Source organism: Pseudophryne corroboree, chromosome 10 (assembly GCF_028390025.1).
Source record: "Pseudophryne corroboree isolate aPseCor3 chromosome 10, aPseCor3.hap2, whole genome shotgun sequence".
Classification (NCBI taxonomy): Eukaryota; Metazoa; Chordata; class Amphibia; order Anura; family Myobatrachidae; genus Pseudophryne; species Pseudophryne corroboree.
Window position 1 is genome coordinate 42871009 of NC_086453.1, and position 26086 is coordinate 42897094.

At 47.1% G+C, this 26086-nt stretch overlaps 1 protein-coding gene across 1 annotated transcript in view; it reads right to left on the reverse strand.

Annotated features, from left to right (window-relative positions):
- The window catches only part of LOC134965921 (B-cell receptor CD22-like), a 389508-nt gene extending 365414 nt beyond the window's left edge, over positions 1 to 24094 (reverse strand). The window contains exon 1 of the mRNA XM_063942320.1: positions 24031 to 24094. The gene's annotated coding sequence lies outside the window, so the exon portion shown is untranslated. The remainder of the gene's footprint in view (positions 1 to 24030) is intronic.
- Positions 24095 to 26086: the final 1992 nt, after the last annotated feature.

Consider the following 26086-nt stretch of genomic DNA (forward strand, 5'->3'; position numbering starts at 1 on the left):
ATGGCGGCCGCCTCCGGAGCTCCAGGCTTCCAACGTCCGCACCCGGTCCGTCACCTCTCTCCCCCGCAGAGTAGCCGGTCTCAGCAATCCGCTGTGTGGGACCGGTCCCAGGGAACCCAGGCAAGGGTGTCCCGGCAACGCTTCAGGGAACGGCGCTCCGTACGTCCGGCCGCGGAGAGTTCAAAATTGAGGCCCCGGCTTCAAAGTGGTGGTTAGGCCGCAATCCGCAGGAGCCAGTATACCGGCTCCCCGATTCCGCAGCTCTAAACCACCGCAGTGGGGGGTTCCCACAGTCACTGGGGCGGACTTCACAGGGCTTTTACTGGACAGGGGGGATAATATAAGGGCTTTTATTCCCTCAGAGACAGAGGAGCTCACTGTCCGTGCTTCCTCTCTGTTCAGCCTCCAGGCCACGCCCCCCCCCCCCCCCGAATTGATCACTTCTAACACACCACAGGGGAGGTTACTTTTCAGAGCCCCTACTGTGGGTGTTTTTAATATTTATATGCAATCGTTCATTTCTTATTGTGGCAAATAACAGTAATAAGAAATTATAATTGATTCTAGGACAAGATAATTAATAAATATGTCCCATAAACTTCAAAATATGCACTAAACGTAATTATGTGCTCAGGTGCGCTTGCTTATCCCTTTAAGTCACAGGAGAACATTTGTTCTATATATTTCAGGTGCCTAATTGACTTTGGGGAATATGTACTAAGCTTTAGAGAGTGATAAAGTGGAGAGAGATAAAGTACCAGCCAATCAGCTCCTAACTGCCATGTTATAGGCTGTGTTTGAAAAATGACAGATCAGAGCTGATTGGTTGGTAGTTTATCTCTCTCCACTTTATCACTCTCCAAGGCTTAGTCCATTATACCTACAATATAACAGTTTACTTCAAACTTTACTGTTTGGTCATGTTTTATTTAGAAAATAATAACAACAAACCAAAATAGAAAACATGAAAACAGCAAACGTACTCCAATACCAATGTCAAAATTATTAAGCTCAAAGGTCTTAGGTATGGCAATAATGGCATAACATATAATAGAGCAACATAATTAGAAGCCAATACCAAACCAAATCATAAAAGTCCCATTAGTCAATAAGAATGACAATAATGGCATTAATAAACTCATAATACTCCAATCAACAGGACATAAATAAAGAATAATACAATATTTACAATATATACACCAGCCAGCTTACACTAACAAAAGACTTTTACCATTACAAACATGGAGAAAGTGAAATGACCTTTTTAGCCGTTTGTTAAAACTAGAACATACAAAAAATACAAAGCACAAAAGCTACGGGGGAAGTGAAGAAAAGACAGCCAAGAGAATTAAAAGAAAGAAAAACTTCAGTCATCCACTCAAGGCGATCTCAGATGGTGCCAGAGCCTGGACCAATTGACGGCATCCATCTTCCTCCGATCCACATCCATCATCCTCTTCATCTAATGAAGAATGGCCCCAAACTCCTGAGTATAGGGAAGGACTTTATTCCTGATGGATACCAAACACTCTGATACCTGACCATTTCATTACTTAAGAAAATAGTTACCAAATCAAACTTCTCATACCTCTTTTTGTACACTCCATAAACCCTCTCAGGGTAACTAAGCCCCGACAGGCACGGGATGCGTAAAGCAGATGAAACAGCCTTATAAACGTTAACATTAAACGGACATTCGTGCAAGAAGTGGTCCACAGTCTACACCACCGCAGAAAACCCCTCTCATGACGATCATTGGCACCTCGAAACCCAACGTTCCCTCTAACATAAAGCTTCCCATGAAAGAGAAGCCACTCGATATTCCTAATCTTCAATGGAATCCTTTGAGAGTAAATCAGATTCATCCCAGCTGGGTACACATCACCCAGGCAGTCCCTTCAGGGTAAATGTACTAAGCACCAAGTTTGGTCGAGAGTGATTTCTCAGGTGAGTTTTCACAATTTTCCCCACATGGAGATTTACTAAAGTTAAACTGTAAAATCTTGATTCCAGTAGAAAATACATGGGTGAAATTGCACTCTCGACCAAATACACTATCGGCCAAACTTGCAAGTACTTTTCACACAAAACATACAACACAGCAATTTACCAAGAATCATGAGTGTAATCACGGGTGTAAAATCACAACACCCAGGAGAAAACTCACTTCACAAACACTCTGCTCATGAGCAGCATGTTTGATGAAGCACTGCACAGTGAGATCCTTGCAGTGCTTCTATGTGTATTGTGTTAGAAGGTTTCAAAAATTAGAAAAAATAAACTGAGTGGGGGCCCCCTCCTAACCATTACCAGCCCCGGGCTCTTTGAGCCGGTCCTGGTTTTTAAAATACCAGGGTGAAAAATGCGTAGGGGTCCCCCAGTATTTTAAAGAAATAGCTACATGGGATGTAGATAAGTATATGTGAGTGTATGTACATGAGTGTGCAAGGGTGTTTTAATAAACTTTTACTTTCTATGGTGACCGAGTTCTGTTGTTATTGTAATATTTGTTTTACTCGTAGAACTACAAGCACCAGCGGGCCCTTTAATGCCCCGCATGTTGGTACTTGTGGTTCTCCAAGTACCAGCATGTGGGGGAGGCATGCTGGGACATGAAGTTCCACAAGTCAAACACAATATTTATTCTTATTTTTACATAATGAACTATAAACTCAGCATTCACAGCACAGGGAACCCCAGCCAGGGCTAACTAGTTGAGTTGATAATGCCACGGCTGCAGGGATCTTTATAAATGTGTCCCCCGGCTGCGGCATTATCTTCTTGAGTAGTGGAGCACGGTGCTGATTTCACAAATACGGGGGATCCCTACTTTTTCTATTCCCTTTTTTTATGAACCAGGACCGGTCCAAGATCCCGGTTCTGTTTATTAAAACAATGTGGGACCAGTGGCGGAACTAGCGAGCGGTGGACCCAGGTGCGACAAAATGTTTTGCCCCCCCCACACACACACATCCCATCCAAGTCCACCCCCTCACCCCTGGAGAGGATCTGGTGAGGGGGACCTGCTCAGGGCCAGAGAAGTGGATACCTAGCAACAGTGCCGTAACTAGACATTTTAGCACTGTGTGCAAGAAACGGCATCAGAGCCCCACCCCTGCATTCAAAACAGGGGCAGTGCGCGCCATAGGCGCGCGCAAAAATGCATAGTGGCGTGGCTTCGTGGGGAAGGGGTGTGGCCACAAAATAATACCAATTCATAAAACGGTGCACAGTAGTCTCCATTCTTCAAATTACGCCGCACAGTAGCACCACTACACCAGGTAGAGACCCTTTTACACCTTACAGCGGACAGATTCCTCTTTTTACACATAACGGCAGACAGCGTTCCCTTTTTACACATAACGGCAGACAGCGTGCCCTTGTTACACATAGCGGCAGACAGCGTACACTTTTTACACATAACGGCAGGCAGATTCCCCCTTTTTACACATAGCGGCAGGCAGATTCCCCATTTTTATACATAGCGGCAGGCAGTCCCCCCTTTTTACACATTGCGGCAGGCAGATTCCCCCTTTTTACACATAGCGGCAGGCAGATTCCCAATTTTTACACATTACGTCAGGCAGTCCCCCCTTTTTACACATTGCGGCATGCAGATTCCCCATTTTTACACATTACGTCAGGCAGTCCCCCCTTTTTACACATTACGGCAGGCAGATTCCCCATTTTTACACATTGCGACAGGCAGATTCCCCAGTTTTACACATTGCGGCAAGCAGATCCCCATTTTTACACATTGCAGCAGGCAGATTCTCCATCTTTACACATTGCGGCAGGCAGATTCCCCAGTTTTACACATTGCGGCAGGCAGATTCCCCATTTTTACACATAGCGGCAGGCAGATTCCCCATTTTTACACATTACGTCAGGCAGTCCCCCCTTTTTACACATTGTGGCAGGCAGATTCCCCATTTTTACACATTACGTCAGGCTGTCCCCCCTTTTTACACATTGCGGCAGGCAGATTCCCCATTTTTACACATTGCGGCAGGCAGATTCCCCATCTTTACACATTGCGGCAGGCAGATTCCCCCGTTTTACACATTGCGGCAGGCAGATTCCCCATTTTTACACATAGCGGCAGGCAGATTCCCCATTTTTACACATTACATCAGGCAGTCCCCCCTTTTTACACATTGCGGCAGGCAAATTCCCCATTTTTACACATTACGTCAGGCAGTCCCCCCTTTTTAAACATTGCGGAAGGCAGATTCCCCCTTTTTACACATTACGCCAGGCAGATTCCCCATTTTTACACATTGCGGCAGGCAGATTCCCCATTTTTACACATTGCGGCAGGCAGATTCCCCAGTTTTACACATTGTGGCAGGCAGATTCCCCATTTTTACATATAGCGGCAGGCAGTCCCCCATTTTTACACATAGCGGCGGGCAGTCCCCCATTTTTACACATAGCGGCAGGCAGTCCCAACAAAGAAAGAGAAAGAAAGAAAGAAAGAAAGAAAGAAAGAAAGAAAGAAAGAAAGAAAGAAAGAAAGAAAGAAAGAAAGAAGAATTATACTTACCCTCTCCGCTGGCTCCGGCTCCTCGGTGCAGCGTCAGAGACGATTCCCGGGCAGTAGAGAATGAGGAGGAGGGAGGTGGAGGAGGGAGCCGCAGCAGCGCTGTGTCATTGGTGGAGGCGCTGCTGCTGCTGCCCCTCTGCTTCACTATAGGCTGTTCTCGGAAGACAGCCTATAGTGAAGCAGAGGGGCAGCAGCAGCAGCACCTCCACCAGTAACAAAGCGCTGCTGCGGCTCCCTCCTTCACCTCCCTCCTCTTTCCCCCGTCCGTGCCGCTGCTCCTCTCCTCTGTGGGCGGCTGTGCGCTGCGGGCAGCGGTTGCCCGCAGCGCACAGTGGCATGTAATGAGTCAATTTGACTCATTACATGCTTGGGCCCCTGGACAGAGGCGGGCCCCAGTGCAACGCACTGCTTGCACAGCCGGTAGTTCCGCCTCTGTGTGGGACCCCTATGCAATTTCCCCCCCGGTATTTTAAGAACCATTACCAGCTCAAAGAGCCCGGGGCAGGTTATGCTTAGAAGGGAGGACCCCACACAGTTTATTTTTTCAATTTTTAACACTTTTTTTCATAATACACACAGAAGCATTGCACAGATCTCACTGATCTGTACACTGCTTCATGTGCGGAGAGTTTTCAAACGGGCAAGCACAGGGAACATGGGTAAGAAATCATGCATTTTACAAAATACGTGGGAGAAATCACGATCTCATACACAATTGAAAAACACTCAATTTTGGAAATCTCGAATTATAGTAAATTTGGGAGTTTTGAGTGAAAAATTTCCCCTCAATTTCTGTCTATCTTTGACGTAATTGTTCACGACCAAAATAGCACCAAATATGGTTCTTAGTAAATTTACCCCTTAGGGACGGCTGGACATAAAAGTGAGAGCACAAAATACTTCTCTCCAACTCCCTTCTAGAGAAGTTTCTTAAATCCCCACTGCCTCATCACCTTTAAGCACTGGATGACATAGATCGTGAGGTAGCCATGTCAACAAACTTGGAAGATTTTCACAGGACAACCTTTTATCCATGACCTTTAGAAAGGATGCACCCAGACCCTAAAACCTTCTACCCACTGAGGGGGAGCCTCCAAAAACAGACTCCCAAGGTTTCACTTTAAAAAGAGTGGATAAAAAAACACCACATGGTTGACCATACCAAGTCCACCCTCCTCCCTCAGTCTGTAGGTGATGCCTTTCTTGATAAGATTCTTCTTGTTTCCCCAAAACAACAGGAAGAACAAAGAAGAAATCCTTCACTTCAAAGACCGAGGCAAACAGCACATATAACTGACATGAAGAAACACCGGTATCAGGTAAGTCTTACATAGGTCAACCCTTTCCCTCAGACAATTTACATCTTCTCCAGCTCTCTACTTTCTGGGTAGCAACTTCCATCTTACTCACCCAATTTAGAATGGCATAATCACCACGACTAAACCGAATACCTTAGAATTTAATTAATGGCGTGGCCCAGTTAAGGCTGTCCGGAAGGCTGAACTCCTCACCTTCCTCCCCCATCCAGAAAGCTTCACACTTGTCTCAGTTTATCCTGGCGCACTAGGCTTCAGAACAATCGCAGATAAGGTGTTCTACATCATGTGCCTCATGGTAGCCATACATCAGACCAACTTCAGACCAACTTTTCTCCAACTCTCCAAACCTCCAACCGTCCAACTTGTCTGTCCAACTAAAACAGTGTTCCACACATCTAACCAACTTTTCAACAGACCAGCAGACCAGCCAACTTCTCTCCAACTTGTGATGTCACAGAAGTAGGCGGACAGTGCCTGCCCACTTCTGCTTGTTTTGAATAGTATATTTAAAAATAGAAAATTGCAGGTCTATTTAGTTATTTCAATTTAAAAATAAAAAGGTTTTTACTACTTTTGTACAGATACCTACATGGCCCAGTTTGGTCCAACTGCCAAGGCAAGCTAGTACTTGCAGAACCTCAAGTGCAAGCTTGCTCTTGTACCTAAAGTTTAGTATCTCTTGCATTGATCTTTTTAAATGTACCCTTTGGACTACTTCTGGATAGCGGGACCAGGTATGAAATAATTGAAAGATAAAAGTAATCATTTGGGAAGATGAGTTCCAATGCCGTTGCCAGCATTAACATGCCGTTGCAATGGCAACTCGGCCCCTCATGTGCAGTGATGAGTTAACTGGATTGAGCCCAGTGACCTATAATGACTGTAATAGCCAGAGGTTAAAGTGAGCCGGAACGGGGCGGAACTGGGTTCCGTCAGTTCCATTTGGAGACAGAACCATTTCCACCTCCTCCGGCTCACCTAACCCACGATGTCTGCTGGCGGCCCAGGGAGCTGCTGGGCGTCCACTGAGATTTTATTACCAGCAGTCACCCGGCTCCCTCTTCACAGCAGCAGCTGGAGGCAGGAGCTCACTCCCGAGCTCTGGCTTCCGGCTTTTACAGTGTACGGCGTGCGCTATAGGAGAGACGTCATGACATCTCTCCCATAGTTTAGAGGAAAGGAAGGACGCCAGTGGTCGGACGCAGGAGCGGGGCTTCAGGTGAGTATATTGTTGTTTTTTTGTGTGTGTAAGTGGTAAAACTAAAGGGGGCAAATCTACAGGTACAAAACTAAAAGGGGTATAACTAAAGGCAGGGGCAAATGCATGAATTTTAGGGAGGGGATTCCAGATATGAGGATAGATAGATAGATAGATAGATAGATAGATAGATAGATAGATAGATGATACTGTATGCACGTATACGGAAACCATCAACTCACTGAGATCATCATCAGCAGAATAAAACTGGAAAGATGAGCTTGCATTCAGAGTGAGGTGCCTTAGAGAGCAGTTAGCTGGAGGTCTTTGGGAAGAGGCCACATTATATCTCTGGCCAGATGCCCTGGGATGTGCAGCGGCTCTGGCGGGCTCCCCGCAGCTATGCGGGGGCAGATGGGAGAAGGGGGGGGGGGTTGTATAGGTAGAGACCAGACAGCCAATGCGGGACATGTGAGGCAGGGATGGAGCGCGCTTGCCTCATGGTACTTTTCTACACCTGGGTGCCATATTATAATATATATATATATATATATATATACACACACACACAGGGTGGGGGGGGGAGGGGGTACGGAGCCGGTCACTGCCCTGTATATTTACATATAGCTGCCCCTTGCGCCCTCACTCATCTCTGCCTCCTCAGGGACAGCCCACCGCTCTCCATCCTCACATCACTGCCGGCTGACATGCACTGGCCGGGCTCTGGGCGTCCTGTGCACTAGCTCCGTTACCTGTCGCTCCGGTTGGGATGGGCGGGGGGGAGATATATGCAGCATTAGCCCCGGTCTGCATAAGCTGCCGCAAATTCTTTGTGGACAGGGACAGCCTGGCGGTGATAAACTGGCGCACCACTGCCGCCGCTGCCGGGGATACAGGGGCAGCCAAGTAGCAGTCATAGATTGCCGCAGCTGCCCCTGAACCTCCTCCCGGCTCCCGCACCAACGCTGTCGCCAGTACGGATCTTACGGTGACAGGGGCAGCAGGGATGGACTGCCGCCGCTGTCCCTGGTTCTCCTCCTGCCGCCGCCGCTGCTGGGATGACAGGGGCTGCCGGCAACAGTGATGGACTGCCGCGGCTGCCCCTGGACCTCATCTCGCTCCCACTCCACAGTACCCGCTGCTGCCGGGAATCCTGGGCTGACAGGGCAGCCCAGCCGGCAGTGATCGGGAAGAAGTAGGCGGACACTGCTGGCCAGTGTCCACCTACTTATCGTTCAGTTGGGGGGAAAGTTCCCCCTACACCTGAACGATTAGTTGGGAAAATCAAACAGGTTTGATTTTCCCAACTAGTTGGAACGACCGTTTCTGCCCGTTTTTCAGCGTGTGGGAGCAAACAGCTGATTATCGTTTGCTCCCACACACTGCCCAACTATCGTTCCAACCAGGCAACTAGTTGGCTGGTTGGAACGATATTGTTCTGATGTATGGCTAGCTTCAGTCGTGGACAACAAGACAATCATGACATCTTATGCAGAGGCCACCACCCTCAGCAGACAATCCGGCACCAGCTGCATCCCCTCCAATGTGCTACTCTCAGTTATCCTGACAAAAGGATCAATAGCAAACACATATAGAAGGGAGCTCAAGGGACACCCCTGATGGACACTAGAGATGAGCGGGTTCGGTTTCTCTGAATCCGAACCCGCCAGAACTTCATGTTTTTTTTCACGGGTCCGAGCGACTCGGATCTTCCCGCCTTGCTCGGTTAACCCGAGCGCGCCCGAACGTCATCATGACGTTGTCGGATTCTCGCGAGGCTCGGATTCTATCGCGAGACTCGGATTCTATATAAGGAGCCGCGCGTCGCCGCCATTTTCACACGTGCATTGAGATTGATAGGGAGAGGACGTGGCTGGCGTCCTCTCCGTTTAGACACTTGATTTACTAATTTTGGGGAGCATTAGGAGTACTCAGTAGTGTACAGTGCAGAGTTTTGCTGATAGTGACCAGTGACCACCACTTTTATTTATAATCCGTTCTCTGCCTGAAAAAAGCGATACACAGCACACAGTGACTCAGTCACATACCATATCTGTGTGCACTGCTCAGGCTCAGGCCAGTGTGCTGCATCATCTATTATCTATATATAATATTATATATCTGTCTGACTGCTCAGCTCACACAGCTTATAATTGTGGGGGAGACTGGGGAGCACTACTGCAGTGCCAGTTATAGGTTATAGCAGGAGCCAGGAGTACATAATATATTATATAGTGAGTGACCACCAGACACACAGTGCAGTTTATTTAATATATCCGTTCTCTGCCTGAAAAAAGCGATACACACAGTGACTCAGTCAGTCACATACCATATCTGTGTGCACTGCTCAGGCTCAGGCCAGTGTGCTGCATCATCTATATATATTATATATCTGTCTGACTGCTCAGCTCACACAGCTTATAATTGTGGGGGAGACTGGGGAGCACTACTGCAGTGCCAGTTATAGGTTATAGCAGGAGCCAGGAGTACATAATATTATATTAAAATTAAACAGTGCACACTTTTGCTGCAGGAGTGCCACTGCCAGTGTGACTAGTGACCAGTGACCTGACCACCAGTATATAATATTAGTAGTATACTATCTCTTTATCAACCAGTCTATATTAGCAGCAGACACAGTACAGTGCGGTAGTTCACGGCTGTGGCTACCTCTGTGTCGGCACTCGGCAGCCCGTCCATAATTGTATATACCACCTAACCGTGGTTTTTTTTTCTTTCTTTATACATACATACTAGTTACGAGTATACTATCTCTTTATCAACCAGTCTATATATTAGCAGCAGACACAGTACAGTGCGGTAGTTCACGGCTGTGGCTACCTCTGTGTCGGCACTCGGCAGCCCGTCCATAATTGTATATACCACCTAACCGTGGTTTTTTTTTCTTTCTTTATACATACATACTAGTTACGAGTATACTATCTCTTTATCAACCAGTCTATATATTAGCAGCAGACACAGTACAGTGCGGTAGTTCACGGCTGTGGCTACCTCTGTGTCGGCACTCGGCAGCCCGTCCATAATTGTATATACCACCTAACCGTGGTTTTTTTTTCTTTCTTTATACATACATACTAGTTACGAGTATACTATCTCTTTATCAACCAGTCTATATATTAGCAGCAGACACAGTACAGTGCGGTAGTTCACGGCTGTGGCTACCTCTGTGTCGGCACTCGGCAGCCCGTCCATAATTGTATATACCACCTAACCGTGGTTTTTTTTTCTTTCTTTATACATACATACTAGTTACGAGTATACTATCTCTTTATCAACCAGTCTATATATTAGCAGCAGACACAGTACAGTGCGGTAGTTCACGGCTGTGGCTACCTCTGTGTCGGCACTCGGCAGCCCGTCCATAATTGTATATACCACCTAACCGTGGTTTTTTTTTCTTTCTTTATACATACATACTAGTTACGAGTATACTATCTCTTTATCAACCAGTCTATATATTAGCAGCAGACACAGTACAGTGTGGTAGTTCACGGCTGTGGCTACCTCTGTGTCGGCACTCGGCAGCCCGTCCATAATTGTATATACCACCTAACCGTGGTTTTTTTTTCTTTCTTTATACATACATACTAGTTACGAGTATACTATCTCTTTATCAACCAGTCTATATATTAGCAGCAGACACAGTACAGTGCGGTAGTTCACGGCTGTGGCTACCTCTGTGTCGGCACTCGGCAGCCCGTCCATAATTGTATATACCACCTAACCGTGGTTTTTTTTTCTTTCTTTATACATACATACTAGTTACGAGTATACTATCTCTTTATCAACCAGTCTATATATTAGCAGCAGACACAGTACAGTGCGGTAGTTCACGGCTGTGGCTACCTCTGTGTCGGCACTCGGCAGCCCGTCCATAATTGTATATACCACCTAACCGTGGTTTTTTTTTCTTTCTTTATACATACATACTAGTTACGAGTATACTATCTCTTTATCAACCAGTCTATATATTAGCAGCAGACACAGTACAGTGCGGTAGTTCACGGCTGTGGCTACCTCTATATCGGCACTCGGCAGCCCGTCCATAATTGTATACTAGTATCCAATCCATCCATCTCCATTGTTTACCTGAGGTGCCTTTTAGTTGTGCCTATTAAAATATGGAGAACAAAAATGTTGAGGTTCCAAAATTAGGGAAAGATCAAGATCCACTTCCACCTCGTGCTGAAGCTGCTGCCACTAGTCATGGCCGAGACGATGAAATGCCAGCAACGTCGTCTGCCAAGGCCGATGCCCAATGGCATAGTACAGAGCATGTCAAAACCAAAACACCAAATATCAGTAAAAAAAGGACTCCAAAACCTAAAATAAAATTGTCGGAGGAGAAGCGTAAACTTGCCAATATGCCATTTACCACACGGAGTGGCAAGGAACGGCTGAGGCCCAGGCCTATGTTCATGGCTAGTGGTACAGCTTCACATGAGGATGGAAGCACTCAGCCTCTCGCTAGAAAACTGAAAAGACTCAAGCTGGCAAAAGCACCGCAAAGAACTGTGCGTTCTTTGAAATCCCAAATCCACAAGGAGAGTCCAATTGTGTCGGTTGCGATGCCTGACCTTCCCAACACTGGACGTGAAGAGCATGCGCCTTCCACCATTTGCACGCCCCCTGCAAGTGCTGGAAGGAGCACCCGCAGTCCAGTTCCTGATAGTCAGATTGAAGATGTCAGTGTTGAAGTACACCAGGATGAGGAGGATATGGGTGTTGCTGGCGCTGGGGAGGAAATTGACCAGGAGGATTCTGATGGTGAGGTGGTTTGTTTAAGTCAGGCACCCGGGGAGACACCTGTTGTCCGTGGGAGGAATATGGCCGTTGACATGCCAGGTGAAAATACCAAAAAAATCAGCTCTTCGGTGTGGAGGTATTTCACCAGAAATGCGGACAACAGGTGTCAAGCCGTGTGTTCCCTTTGTCAAGCTGTAATAAGTAGGGGTAAGGACGTTAACCACCTCGGAACATCCTCCCTTATACGTCACCTGCAGCGCATTCATAATAAGTCAGTGACAAGTTCAAAAACTTTGGGTGACAGCGGAAGCAGTCCACTGACCAGTAAATCCCTTCCTCTTGTAACCAAGCTCACGCAAACCACCCCACCAACTCCCTCAGTGTCAATTTCCTCCTTCCCCAGGAATGCCAATAGTCCTGCAGGCCATGTCACTGGCAAGGCTGACGAGTCCTCTCCTGCCTGGGATTCCTCCGATGCATCCTTGCGTGTAACGCCTACTGCTGCTGGCGCTGCTGTTGTTGCCGCTGGGAGTCGATGGTCATCCCAGAGGGGAAGTCGTAAGCCCACTTGTACTACTTCCAGTAAGCAATTGACTGTTCAACAGTCCTTTGCGAGGAAGATGAAATATCACAGCAGTCATCCTACTGCAAAGCGGATAACTGAGTCCTTGACAACTATGTTGGTGTTAGACGTGCGTCCGGTATCCGCCGTTAGTTCACAGGGAACTAGACAATTTATTGAGGCAGTGTGCCCCCGTTACCAAATACCATCTAGGTTCCACTTCTCTAGGCAGGCGATACCGAGAATGTACACGGACGTCAGAAAAAGACTCACCAGTCTCCTAAAAAATGCAGTTGTACCCAATGTCCACTTAACCACGGACATGTGGACAAGTGGAGCAGGGCAGGGTCAGGACTATATGACTGTGACAGCCCACTGGGTAGATGTATGGACTCCCGCCGCAAGAACAGCAGCGGCGGCACCAGTAGCAGCATCTCGCAAACGCCAACTCTTTCCTAGGCAGGCTACGCTTTGTATCACCGCTTTCCAGAATACGCACACAGCTGAAAACCTCTTACGGCAACTGAGGAAGATCATCGCGGAATGGCTTACCCCAATTGGACTCTCCTGTGGATTTGTGGCATCGGACAACGCCAGCAATATTGTGTGTGCATTAAATATGGGCAAATTCCAGCACGTCCCATGTTTTGCACATACCTTGAATTTGGTGGTGCAGAATTTTTTAAAAAACGACAGGGGCGTGCAAGAGATGCTGTCGGTGGCCAGAAAAATTGCGGGACACTTTCGGCGTACAGGCACCACGTACAGAAGACTGGAGCACCACCAAAAACTACTGAACCTGCCCTGCCATCATCTGAAGCAAGAAGTGGTAACGAGGTGGAATTCAACCCTCTATATGCTTCAGAGGTTGGAGGAGCAGCAAAAGGCCATTCAAGCCTATACAATTGAGCACGATATAGGAGATGGAATGCACCTGTCTCAAGTGCAGTGGAGAATGATTTCAACGTTGTGCAAGGTTCTGATGCCCTTTGAACTTGCCACACGTGAAGTCAGTTCAGACACTGCCAGCCTGAGTCAGGTCATTCCCCTCATCAGGCTTTTGCAGAAGAAGCTGGAGGCATTGAAGAAGGAGCTAAAAGGGAGCGATTCCGCTAGGCATGTGGGACTTGTGGATGCAGCCCTTAATTCGCTTAACAAGGATTCACGGGTGGTCAATCTGTTGAAATCAGAGCACTACATTTTGGCCACCGTGCTCGATCCTAGATTTAAAGCCTACCTTGGATCTCTCTTTCCGGCAGACACAGGTCTGCTGGGGTTGAAAGACCTGCTGGTGACAAAATTGTCAAGTCAAGCGGAACGCGACCTGTCAACATCTCCTCCTTCACATTCTCCCGCAACTGGGGGTGCGAGGAAAAGGCTCAGAATTCCGAGCCCACCCGCTGGCGGTGATGCAGGGCAGTCTGGAGCGACTGCTGATGCTGACATCTGGTCCGGACTGAAGGACCTGACAACGATTACGGACATGTCGTCTACTGTCACTGCATATGATTCTCTCAACATTGATAGAATGGTGGAGGATTATATGAGTGACCGCATCCAAGTAGGCACGTCACACAGTCCGTACTTATACTGGCAGGAAAAAGAGGCAATTTGGAGGCCCTTGCACAAACTGGCTTTATTCTACCTAAGTTGCCCTCCCACAAGTGTGTACTCCGAAAGAGTGTTTAGTGCCGCCGCTCACCTTGTCAGCAATCGGCGTACGAGGTTACATCCAGAAAATGTGGAGAAGATGATGTTCATTAAAATGAATTATAATCAATTCCTCCGCGGAGACATTGACCAGCAGCAATTGCCTCCACAAAGTACACAGGGAGCTGAGATGGTGGATTCCAGTGGGGACGAATTGATAATCTGTGAGGAGGGGGATGTACACGGTGATATATCGGAGGGTGAAGATGAGGTGGACATCTTGCCTCTGTAGAGCCAGTTTGTGCAAGGAGAGATTAATTGCTTCTTTTTGGGGGGGGTCCAAACCAACCCGTCATATCAGTCACAGTCGTGTGGCAGACCCTGTCACTGAAATGATGGGTTGGTTAAAGTGTGCATGTCCTGTTTTGTTTATACAACATAAGGGTGGGTGGGAGGGCCCAAGGACAATTCCATCTTGCACCTCTTTTTTCTTTTCTTTTTCTTTGCATCATGTGCTGATTGGGGAGGGTTTTTTTGGAAGGGACATCCTGCGTGACACTGCAGTGCCACTCCTAGATGGGCCCGGTGTTTGTGTCGGCCACTAGGGTCGCTAATCTTACTCACACAGTCAGCTACCTCATTGCGCCTCTTTTTTTCTTTGCGTCATGTGCTGTTTGGGGAGGGTTTTTTGGAAGGGACATCCTGCGTGACACTGCAGTGCCACTCCTAGATGGGCCCGGTGTTTGTGTCGGCCACTAGGGTCGCTAATCTTACTCACACAGCTACCTCATTGCGCCTCTTTTTTTCTTTGCGTCATGTGCTGTTTGGGGAGGGTTTTTTGGAAGGGACATCCTGCGTGACACTGCAGTGCCACTCCTAGATGGGCCCGGTGTTTGTGTCGGCCACTAGGGTCGCTAATCTTACTCACACAGCTACCTCATTGCGCCTCTTTTTTTCTTTGCGTCATGTGCTGTTTGGGGAGGGTTTTTTGGAAGGGACATCCTGCGTGACACTGCAGTGCCACTCCTAGATGGGCCCGGTGTTTGTGTCGGCCACTAGGGTCGCTAATCTTACTCACACAGCTACCTCATTGCGCCTCTTTTTTTCTTTGTGTCATGTGCTGTTTGGGGAGGGTTTTTTGGAAGGGCCATCCTGCGTGACACTGCAGTGCCACTCCTAGATGGGCCCGGTGTTTGTGTCGGCCACTAGGGTCGCTAATCTTACTCACACAGCTACCTCATTGCGCCTCTTTTTTTCTTTGCGTCATGTGCTGTTTGGGGAGGGTTTTTTGGAAGGGACATCCTGCGTGACACTGCAGTGCCACTCCTAGATGGGCCCGGTGTTTGTGTCGGCCACTAGGGTCGCTTATCTTACTCACACAGCGACCTCGGTGCAAATTTTAGGACTAAAAATAATATTGTGAGGTGTGAGGTATTCAGAATAGACTGAAAATGAGTGTAAATTATGGTTTTTGAGGTTAATAATACTTTGGGATCAAAATGACCCCCAAATTCTATGATTTAAGCTGTTTTTTAGTGTTTTTTGAAAAAAACACCCGAATCCAAAACACACCCGAATCCGACAAAAAAAATTCGGTGAGGTTTTGCCAAAACGCGTTCGAACCCAAAACACGGCCGCGGAACCGAACCCAAAACCAAAACACAAAACCCGAAAAATTTCAGGCGCTCATCTCTAATGGACACCAGAGTTAATAGCAAAGGCGGGGCCTACCCAACCATTAACAAGTGGGAAGCACTTTGCCTGATTGTAAATAGCGCAAAGACAATGGACCACCCTCACTAGAAGTCCATTCAAGCAAGGCCTGCAGTTACTCAAGATTGACTCTATCAAAACCCTTAGACTGATCCAATGCCAGTAAGTACTTTCTAAACTTCTCAGCAAGACACTACTCCACAGCTTCATGGACACCAAGGACAGCACTAAAGGTACTATGGTTTTTCATGGTGCAAAGCTGAGAAGGAGAAAGCAGTAGTCCAGAAACTTCCATAAGCCTATTAAAAAGTACCTTTGCCAAAATCTTCCTGTCTGTATTAAGAAGAGCGAAAAGGAGCCAGTTCTCAATATGAGATGGGTCCTTACCAGGGCCGGCTCCAGGCCTACTAGCACCGTGAGTGAGAAAATGTAAAAGCCCCCCCCCCCCCCCCCCCCAAACCCTATGGCGCACGCGCTCCTGGAAAAGTGGTCGTGGCCTCCTGGAAAAGTGGGCGTGGCCTCGTAACTTCATATTATCAAACTATAAATATATTGTCACACCCCCTCTACGCACACAATTAGCAGCCTTACACATAACAGCCACAGTTGTGTTCCTTACACACAATGTATCCAGTATAGTGCCAGATACACATAATGTGCAGTGCCAGATAGATATAATATGCCCCCCAGCAGTGCCAACTACACATGACATGCCCCCTAGCAGTGCCAGCTACACATGATAGTGTTCACTTTTGAGGGCAAAATGATGTACATACTGTAATGTTTGGTGCTCCCCTACCTACACGCCGAAGCATGGACATTGCGCGCCGAAGGCACGCAGCAAAAATTTAGGGGCGTTGCTTCGTGGGAAAGGTGTGTGGCCACATAATAGTGGCAATTCGCATTACACCACACAGTAGTGCAGCTAATACACATTGCACCAGGTAGAACCTCCTAGACACTTTGCGCCAGGCAGAGCACTGAGACACATTGCGCCAGGCAGAGCACTGAGACACATTGCCTAGCCACAGACGCCTAGCGGAAACGCTACATGATATGCCCCCCAGCAGTGCCAGCTACATGTGACATGCCTCCCAGCAGTGCCAGCTACACGTGACATGCCCCCCAGCAGTGCCAGCTACACATGACATGCCCCCCAGCAGTGCCAGCTACACGTGACATGCCCCCCAGCAGTGCCAGATACACGTGACATGCCCCCCAGCAGTGCCAGATACACGTGACATGCACCCCAGCAGTGCCAGATACATAAATGGCCACACAGTGCCAGAGACATAAGTGCCCCCACAGTGCTAGAGACATAAATGCCCCCACAGTGCCAGAGACATAAATGTCCCCAGTGCCAGATACATAATTGCTCCACAGTGCAGATATGCCCCCACAGTGCCAGATACATAAATGTCCCCAGTGCCAGATACATAATTGCCCCACAGTGTAGATATGCCCCCACAGTGCCAGATACATAAATGCCCCCACAGTGCCAGATACATAAGTGCCCCCTCAGTGCCAGAGACATAAATGCCCCCACAGTGCCAGAGACATAAATGCCCCCACAGTGCCAGAGACATAATTGCTCCACAGTGTAGATATGCCCCCACAGTGCCAGATACATAAATGTCCCCAGTGCCAGATACATAATTGCCCCCACAGTGTAGATATGCCCCCACAGTGCCAGATACATAAATGCCCCCACAGTGCCAGATACATAAGTGCCCCCACAGTGTAGATATGCCCCCACAGTGCCAGATACATAAATGCCCCCACAGTGCCAGATACATAAGTGCCCCCACAGTGTAGATATGCCCCCACAGTGCCAGATACATAAATGCCCCCACAGTGCCAGATACATAAGTGCCCCCACAGTGCCAGATACATAAATGCCCCCACAGTGCCAGATACATAAATGTCCCCAGTGCCAGAAATATAATTGCCCCCAGTGCCAGAAACATAATTTCCCCCACAGTGTAGATATGCTCCCACAGTGCCAGATACATAAATGTCCCCAGTGCCAGATACATAATTGCCCCACAGTGTAGATATGCTCCCACAGTGCCAGATACATAAGTGCCCCCTCAGTGCCAGAGACATAAATGCCCCAACAGTGCCAGAGACAAAAATGTCCCCAGTGCCAGATACATAATTGCTCCACAGTGTAGATATGCTCCCACAGTGCCAGATACATAAATGTCCCCAGTGCCAGATACATAATTGCCCCACAGTGTAAATATGCCCCCACAGTGCCAGATACATAAATGCCCCCACATTGCCAGATACATAAGTGCCCCCACAGTGTAGATATGCCCCCACAGTGCCAGATACATAAATGCCCCCACTGTGCCAGATACATAAGTGCCCCCACAGTGCCAGATACATAAATGCTCCCACAGTGCCAGATACATAAATGTCCCCAGTGCCAGAAATATAATTGCCCCCAGTGCTAGAAACATAATTGCCCCCACAGTGTAGATATGCTCCCACAGTGGCAGATACATAAGTGCCCACACAGTGCCAGATACATAAGTGCCCCCACAGTGTCAGATACAAAAGTGCCCCCACAGTGCCAGATACAAAAGTGCCCCCTCAGTGCCAGATACATAAGTGCCCCCTCAGTGCCAGATACATAAGTGCCCCCACAGTGCCAGATACATAAGTGCCCCCACAGTGCCAGATACATAATTGCCCCCACAGTGCCACATACATAAATGGCCACACAGTGCCAGATACATAAATGTCCCCAGTGCCAGATACATAAGTGCCCCCACAGTGCCAGATACATAATTGCCCCCACAGTGCCACATACATTAATGGCCCTACAGTGCTAGATACATAAGTGCCTCCACAGTGCCAGATACATAAGTGTCCCCACAGTGCCAGATACATAAGTGTCCCCACAGGGCCAGATACATAAGTGCCCCCTCAGTGCCAGATACATAAATGCCCCCACAGTGCCAGATACATAAGTGCCCACACAATGCCAGATACATAAATGCCCCCACAGTGCCAGATACGTAAGTGTCCCCACAGTGCCAGATATATAAATGTCCCCAGTGCCAGAAATATAATTGCCCCCAGTTACAGAAACATAATTGCCCCCACAGTGTAGATATGCCCCCACAGTGCCAGATACATAAATGTCCCCAGTGCCAGATACATAATTGCCCCACAGTGTAGATATGCCCCCACAGTGCCAGATACATAAATGCCCCCACAGTGCCAGATACATAAATGCCCCCTCAGTGCCAGAGACATAAATGCCCCAACAGTGCCAGAGACAAAAATGTCCCCAGTGCCAGATACATAATTGCTCCACAGTGTAGATATGCCCCCACAGTGCCAGATACATAAATGTCCCCAGTGCCAGATACATAATTGCCCCACAGTGTAGATATGCCCCCACAGTGCCAGATACATAAATGCCCCCACATTGCCAGATACATAAGTGCCCCCTCAGTGCCAGAGACATAAATGCCCCCACAGTGCCAGATACATAAATGCCCCCACAGTGCCAGAGACAAAATTGCTCCACAGTGTAGATATGCCCCCACAGTGCCAGATACATAAGTGTCCCCAGTGCCAGATACATAATTGCCCCCACAGTGTAGATATGCCCCCACAGTGCCAGATACATAAATGCCCCCACAGTGCCAGATACATAAGTGCCCCCACAGTGTAGATATGCCCCCACAGTGCCAGATACATAAATGCCCCCACAGTGCCAGATACATAAGTGCCCCCACAGTGCCAGATACATAAATGCCCCCACAGTGCAAGATACATAAATGTCCCCAGTGCCAGAAATATAATTGCCCCCAGTGCTAGAAACATAATTGCCCCCACAGTCTAGATATGCTCCCAGAGTAGCAGATACATAAGTGCCCACACAGTGCCAGATACATAAGTGCCCCCACAGTTCCAGATACAAAAGTGCCCCCACAGTGCCAGATACATAAGTGCCCCCTCTGTGCCAGATACATAAGTGCCCCCACAGTGCCAGATACATAAGTGCCCCCACAGTGCCAGATACATAATTGCCCCCACAGTGCCACATACATAAAAAGCCACACAGTGCCAGATACATAAATGTCCCCAGTGCCAGATACATAAGTGCCCCCACAGTGCCAGATACATAATTGTCCCCACAGTGCCACATACATTAATGGCCACACAGTGCCAGATACATAAGTGCCCCCACAGTGCCAGATACATAAGTGTCCCCACAGTGCCAGATACATAAGTGTCCCCACAGTGCCAGATACATAAGTGCCCCCTCAGTGCCAGATACATAAATGCCCCCACAGTGCCAGATACATAAGTGCCCACACAATGCCTGATACATAAATGCCCCCACAGTGCCAGATACATAAGTGCCCCCACAGTGCCAGATACATAAATGCCCCCAGTGCCAGATACATAAATGTCCCCTGTGCCAGAAACATAAATGCCCCCACAGTGTAGATATGCCCCCACAGTGCAGATATTACCCCACAGTGCCAGATATGATCAACAGTGCCCGATCCATAAATGCACTCACAGGTCACAACTCACAATACCTGCGGTGCTGGGAGCCGGGAGGGGGAGTCCTGCTGAGGGTGCGGGCGGACTGCTGAAAACTCCTGTATGCGCGCTATGCGTGCTGCGTCTGATGTCAGATGCCAGCGCCGCATAGCGCGTACACAAGAGGCAGGGACCGGGACACTGCAGGCTGGCTCCAGGCATGAATATGCCGGCGCCAGCGTGCGGCGCCCATTAAGGGTGGCGCCCCGCGCGGCCGCTCTATTCGAACATGCCTGGAGCCGGCCCTGGTCCTTACCCTTGGATAACAATATGAGGGCAGATAACCTCATGGAGCGAGGGAGCATTCCCTCACCCAGGCTCGCATTAAAGACCTCCATAAGATGCGGAAGCAAGGTGTCTGAAAATGCCTTCAAATTTAAGATATTAAGCCATCCGGGCCTGGAGATTTCTTTATAGACAACTTTTCTTTGACCCTTTTTGACTTACTCCACCATCACCCAGGGACTCAAAGGAAGCATCAAGGCTCTTGAGCCCAGGTGTCTCCCTTAGAAACCATTCCATCTTTCCTCTGATGAGTGGTTGCTTAGACAAAAGATCGGAGTAATAGGAACTGATGACCCCCAAAATGCCCTTCTTATCCTCTTAAAGGACACCCAGGGAATCAAACAAAACCCGTACGTCCTTCATATCCACGGATTTCCTACAATTCTGACAAGGGTCAGGTGAGTGGTAGGTTCCATAAACCCCTCTTCAAAATCAAGGAGGTCACCCAATTGTGCTGACACTCTCTCATCTGAGCCCTCACTCAGAATATCTCTCCACTATCTCCACACTCAGAGATCAAGTAATAAAGTCACCCTTGCACGTCATAGTAGGTACAGTACTTAGCTTTCTCAAGTTTTTCCTGGCTACCAGCTTATGGAAAAAACCCTGTGTTTGCTTTTTTGCACTCCTCCTACCACTCAGATCTACTCCAACCCGCCTCCAAAAGGGTCCCCTGCAGTTGAAAGAAATCCCTAAAATACTGTCTCACCTTTTTTCCATCAGCAGCTCTGAATTAAACTGCCACAGTCCCTGTCCTTTCTGAGGGGTTTTTGAAATGTTCAAAGCAAAACTCAGAATACAGTGATCGGAGAACTCTACTAACTTTAGGATCCAGGAGTGGGACCTCCTCACTGTAAGGGCCCAGGACACCCCCCCCCCCCCCCCCCCGATGGCTGCCCTGGTGCTACATCTATATTAAAATCTATATAGCTACTTGGTATGTAATGTTCCTGAGTAGCCTTCTTTGGGAAGCTTGGAAAGAGAGAAAACAGGTACAGTAATACTGGGTAATACAACAGTAAATAGTGAATACATGTATGCATTATTAGTATTGCATTACGTTACTCCATTTTTAATTGCATTTATACACAATATAAATCTGATAAAACAATATACGTACGTACGTACGTACGTACGTACGTATATATATATATATATATATATACAAAAAGCGAAGAATAGCGCCTAAGGAAATCCAATACCAGACACACTAAGAAATATATCTTTTAAAAGTGACTAAAATAAACAACACACCCCATCTATCAATGGGTGGATACTCATTTAAATGGCCGTGCGTTTCAGTAAGGAGTTAGTAGCCACGGACGTTTTGGACAATATGGCCGTGCGTGTCACATTCCAGGAAATTACTACAGACATCGCCTTGAATTCATCGAGTAAGCCGGGCCAGAAGTGACGTTCTCCGCACCGCTCGTCATAGCGGAAGTGACGCGGTGCATTCCACACCGCGTTCCACCTCTTCAAGAGACTCCAGCGCTGATCCTGACATCCACATCCGGCGGAGGTGACGCAAATGCGTTCCACCATGCGGTTCACCGACGTTTCTGGACTTAACTGATTCTCTCCTTTACCTTCTCTATGGTTATTTATTTATTCCACTGCCCACAGGCATAATCTGGTGCACTACAGTATAATATCCCTACTGACAGCATGAATAATTTCTGTTTGTAATGATATATTCCCAGAGTCACAGGAAGTGAGGTAAAGCTTCCTGCCTACCATGTGACCACTTATTGATGCTATAAATATCCTGCACTGCTCCCATCACTTATCCCCTTGATGAAGTCCTCTACACTGGGACGAAACGCGTCAGGACTGGAGCTTGCTACTCACCCCTAACTTCCCGCAGCGGACAGATAAGCTGTTTTATGTTTTTTAATCCTGTACGTTTGATACCTGCATTTGCTTCAGGATTTTATATTGAATGTATTTGGGACAGGGACTTGCTACCTATCCCTAACTGCCCATAGCGGACAGATAAGCTGTTTATATGTTTTTTATCTTGTACGTTTGTTACCTACATTTGCTTAAGGACTATGTATTAAATGTGTCTACCTTTTTTAAAATGCTCTGTTATGATTCTTTGGACCAGCTAGGTTCCTAATTAAGGGCTTGCTGCAAACATTTATGAGACAGTACACACTATGTTTGTCTGTCTTTTAATTTTACATGTTCAAAAGTGCCACCAAACTGAAGATGTTTAAGAGAAGCTAAGTCATTTCTTCTTATTTAAATCTATTTAATTCTCTCTAACTTCCCACGCCTCACAGGTTGAATTGTGTATACTCAAATTATCTGACTTAAACACCAATAGGCGCTCTTTTGCACTCCATATTTTTCTCTCATATATATATATATATATATATATATATATATATATATATATATAGGCTATCCCAGGCTAGCCTATTCCTGTAAACTACAATAGTTACAAATATAGCTTGGGTGGAGGCACTATAAATAAAATTAGACCCCATTCACAGTAAAAGGGGGTTACAGAAAGATAAATCTAATGAAATTACAGTCGTCTAAATATGGGCACACATTATACAATTATCTGGCAGACCAATTGTGCAATCTCTATGGTTGGAATGAAAATCTGGTAATGGATGAGAGCAAATGACAAATGGTCATTTGCTCCCAAACACTGGAAAAAGGACAAAAACAGTTGTTCAGACGGGTTGGGTATTTGTAACCGTCACCACACTGACGCCGGAATCCCAACTTGCAGGTGGGTGGCAGGGGAGGCGAGCGGAACGAACCCCCATGCAGGCTCGGTTGGCGAGTTGCGCTCGCAACAGGTTATTTTCCCACTCTATGGGTGTCGTGGACACCCACAAGTGGGAATAGTGCCTGTTAGTAAGCATGCCAAATGTCGGGGCTGAAATGGGGCGGGATTATGGCATCGGTATTGTGACCGGCGATCTCCTAACAGCCAGTCACGTAACTGCCTCCCGTTCAGACAAATTGCCTAAATCCTTAGTTTAACCAGTTTGTCTTACCGCTTTTATCCTTTTTCCAGTGTTTGGGAGCAAATGGTAGATTGTCATACACTGATACATTACCAGATTTTCATTCCAATCAGCCAGATTGCACAGATGGTCTTCAGGAGATTAATTACACTTAAACAATGTAAAACAAATAAATAAACAGAGAAAAGATTTAATGTATCATATTCTGTGATAGACACAATTCTTCCTTCTCCCCGCTGTAGATGACACTGATTTAGATGTAATTCATTTAGCAATTTATCAAAATATTTCTGACAAACATAAAAAAAAACAATAATTTTCTCCGCAATGCTATCTTTGGTACAATAAGAGGACATGTAGGTGTGATATACTGTACCTGTACTTATTTGCTGCACATAAAATTCAAGGCATGCATACACTTCATTTACCTTGTTTTCCAGAATTCCAGCTCTGCCCTCTGAGTGATGACCGCCTGCTTCTCTTCAGGACAGTAGCCCAGTAACACACTGACTCATCCTCCAGTCAAGCAGAACTCTAATGCCCCATCGCCCTCCCTCCCTGAGCTTCCTGTCTTTGCTCTGCTTTTTTTGGTATCAAAAATATTTGATGTTTTGTTAAAAACTGGAACTGAGAAACTGTGAAGAGTAAATGTAATGGTGCCCATACACTTGTGAGATAACCTTCAATTTCGACCGGATCTGTAAGAGAAATTGAGGGATTGTATGCACATTTTAGGTCACTTGTGACGCGATGCATGGGCACGCCGGTCGAATCTCGCGTCTCAAGATATTATGTGCTGCACTTAATATTTATCGAATCGCAGTGCGATCTCATGTGTTTTTTTAACACATGCAATATATCGCAATGTGATGTGCGATGGGCACCCGCCGGGAGCGGCCAGAGGCCACTCCCACTCGGCGGTGACGTGCCCATCACGTGATTACCATGTGATCTATCGCATGGTAATCATTTTGGTAGTTCAGGTGCGATTTCATCGCACCTGAACTGCTGGTGCGATGCCCCTCGATGTTGCGTTGCGGGGCATCGCACAAGTGTATGGGTACCAGATGGTTGAACGCTACTCTTCAAGTATCTGTTGTGCCCAGTGCATTTACAGTAGTAAAGTAAGGCAAATGTGTAATTAGCTAAAATACCCTTCTAATTGTTGTATCAGTCATCTCAGATGTAGATAGCCCCAGATTTTCTCCGCTGTGCACAATAAAAATGTGTCATCTCACAGGCCAATGTTTTTCCAGGCCCCAGTAGGGTCCTATGTTTCTCCTACATTTGTGTTAAGCTGATTTAGTGGCCAGGTGTTTGTTGCTGAACCTGTTTGCCTTGTGGGTGGGTCCTGCTGTTAGGATAGCTTATATTGTATATGCCCTTATACCGTAGTGCAGACTCATTGCTTGCTATAGCATTGGTAATCATTGTGTGGCTTGTATTGCTGCTGTATTCTGTCATCTGCCTTACTGTATTGACCTCTGCCTGTGAATCTACTGCTCCTTGATTGCCGCCTGCCCTGACCTTTGCTTGTGACCGGATCAATCTTGAATTATCATATACCCTGTAGCATATCTATAATGGGTGCAGGGTGTGCGGTGCCCAGACCACACACCCTATACTCGTTTATTGAATACTTAACTCTCCGGAGTCCCCAGCGGTGCTGCACAAATCAGCGCAAAATAGTGCTGCCGCCATTTTGCCAGCATTTCACATATGCGAGGTAGAAAAAGACCTGCGCATATGCACTAGACTCTAGGACATCTCTTGGGTCTCCTAGTGACCCTAGTGCCCATAGTTTCGGCACTGCCAGCTAGAGAGAAGGGGCCTGGATGGAAACTGCACATGGGCCCCCTCCTCTCTTAATGAGACCGTTCACATGTCACTTGTGTTTTGGGATCTTAGTTTTCTATATTTCCTAACTCTACATCAGTTTTCAGGTAAGTCTGTGCTACAGAGGTTAGTCCACATGGAAGATAACTTAACCAGGGATTGATTTATTAACCGGTAGAAAGCAGGTGCAGAATAATGCGGGTTTAAATAGTGTGCACAGGATACAGTATTTCCAGTTGCAGCCAGGAACATATGGGGTTAATGCTGGTTTTATATCTATCTATCTATCTATCTATCTATCTATCTATCTATCTATCGCTGGCTGGCAGATTTCAGATGGTGGAAGTGGGGGGGGGGGGGGGGGAGGCAGGCATGAACAGCCAACCTCCATTAAAATGTTATTTTAGGTAAGGAACAGAATCTTCATCTCCCGAAGAAGTCCTGGACTGCTGTCACCAAGGACGAAACGCATTGAGAAAACTGTGCTCCTCAATTCGATGCAGTATTCAGATAAGCATGTGTTAGTTTTTTTAAATGATATGAATCCACTACTAATTTGTATGTTTGTGTGTGATAATTGTGTTAATTTTATTACACTCTCAGTCTTTTTCCCTTTTGGGAGTTCTTTTTAAATTCAAAGTGTCCTTA